This window comes from Anneissia japonica, unplaced genomic scaffold, assembly GCF_011630105.1.
Source record: "Anneissia japonica isolate Jap-2015-1 unplaced genomic scaffold, ASM1163010v1 scaffold147835_len1607_cov113, whole genome shotgun sequence".
NCBI lineage: Eukaryota > Metazoa > Echinodermata > Crinoidea > Comatulida > Comatulidae > Anneissia > Anneissia japonica.
In genome coordinates, this window is record NW_022694877.1 from 1 (window position 1) to 1,613 (window position 1,613).

At 33.5% G+C, this 1,613-nt stretch overlaps 4 non-coding genes across 4 annotated transcripts; all 4 read left to right on the forward strand.

Moving 5' to 3' along the window:
* Window positions 1-148: 148 nt before the first annotated feature.
* Window positions 149-222, forward strand: Trnan-guu. The gene has a single exon. It is a non-coding gene; the product is annotated as a tRNA-Asn (tRNA).
* A 489-nt stretch (window positions 223-711) lies between these two features.
* Trnan-guu lies at window positions 712-785 on the forward strand. Its single transcript has one exon. It is a non-coding gene; the product is annotated as a tRNA-Asn (tRNA).
* A 124-nt stretch (window positions 786-909) lies between these two features.
* Window positions 910-987, forward strand: Trnan-guu. Its single transcript has one exon. It is a non-coding gene; the product is annotated as a tRNA-Asn (tRNA).
* A 381-nt stretch (window positions 988-1,368) lies between these two features.
* Trnan-guu lies at window positions 1,369-1,440 on the forward strand. Its single transcript has one exon. It is a non-coding gene; the product is annotated as a tRNA-Asn (tRNA).
* The last annotated feature ends 173 nt before the right edge of the window (window positions 1,441-1,613 follow it).

Genomic DNA, 1,613 nt, shown 5'->3' on the forward strand with positions numbered 1-1,613 from the left:
TAATAAATGCTGATCAGTTTTACATAAATTTAACTTAATATGTAATCAAAATGTCCAATTGTGTTTATTGGTGTTTTGTTTAAAATTGCAAAAATAAAATTTTACAATAAAAAGTTTTATAAAATCGGCAAGGCCCCGCTATGTATGTTCCTCTGTGGCGCAATCGGTTAGCGCGTACGGCTGTTAACCGAAAGGTTGGTGGTTCAAGCCCACCCAGGGACGATGTATCCCTTTTATATAAATTTTTTATGTATATCAAAATGTTCAATTGTGTTGATTGGTATTTTGTGTAAAACTACAAAAATAAAGTATTAAAATAAAAAAGTTTTCTTAAATCCGCTAGGCACCCTATGTCTGTCTCTGAAACGCAATCGGTTAGGGCGTTCGGCTGTTAACGGAAAGGTTGGTGGTTGAAGCCCACCCAGGTACGATGCATCGATTTTATATAAATTTAATATGTTGTCAAAATATTCAATTGTTTTCATTGGTATTTTCATGTATGTTTTTCTGTGTCGCAATCGGTTAGCGCGTTCAGCTGTTAACCGAAAGGTTGGTGGTTCAAGCCCACCCAGGGACGATGTATCTCTTTTATATAAATTTAATATGTGTAACAAAATGTAGTCAAAATATTCAATTGTTTTTTTTGGTATTTTGTGTAAATTACAAAAATAAAATGTTAAAATAAAAGGTTTTATGACTTTGTCTGTGTGTGTCTCTGTGGCGCAATCGGTTAGCGCGTTCGGCTGTTAACCGAAAGGTTGGTGGTTCAAGCCCACCCAGGGACGATGTATCCGTTTTATATAAATTTAATATGTTGTCAAAATATTCAATTGTTTTCATTGGTATTTTGTGTAAAATTACAAAAATAAAATGTTAAAATACAAAGTTTTATTGAATTTTGCTGTGTGTGCCTCTGTGGCGCGCGCAATCGGTTAGCGCGTTCGGCTGTTAACCGAAAGGTTGGTGGTTCAAGCCCACCCAGGGACGATGAATTATTTTTATATAAATTTAATATGTTGTCAAAATATTCAATTGTTTTCATTGGTATTTTGTGTAAAATTACAAAAATAAAATGTTAAAATACAAAGTTTTATTAAATTTGTGTGTTTCTCCGTGGCGCAATCGGTTAGCGCGCTCGGCTGTTAACCGAAAGGTTGGTGGTTGAAGCCCACCCAGTTACGATGTGTTAGTTTTATTTAAATTAAATTAATAATTTGTAATAAATGATGTATCAATTTTACATAAATTTAATTTAATATGTAATCAAAATGTTCAATTGTGTTGATTGGTATTTTGTTTAAAATTGCAAAAATAAAATTTTACAATAAAAAGTTTTATAAAATCGGCTAGGCCCCGCTATGTATGTTCGTCTGTGGCGCAATTGGTTATCGCGTTCGGCTGTTAACCGAAAGGTTGGTGGTTCAAGCCCACCCAGGGACGATGTATCCCTTTTATATAAATTTAATATGTATATCAAAATGTTCAATTGTGTTGATTGGTATTTTGTGTAAGACTACAAAAATAAAGTATTAAAATAAAAAAGTTTTATTAAATCCGCTAGGCACCCTATGTTTGTCTCTGTGACGCAATCGGTTAGGGCGTTCTGCTGTTAA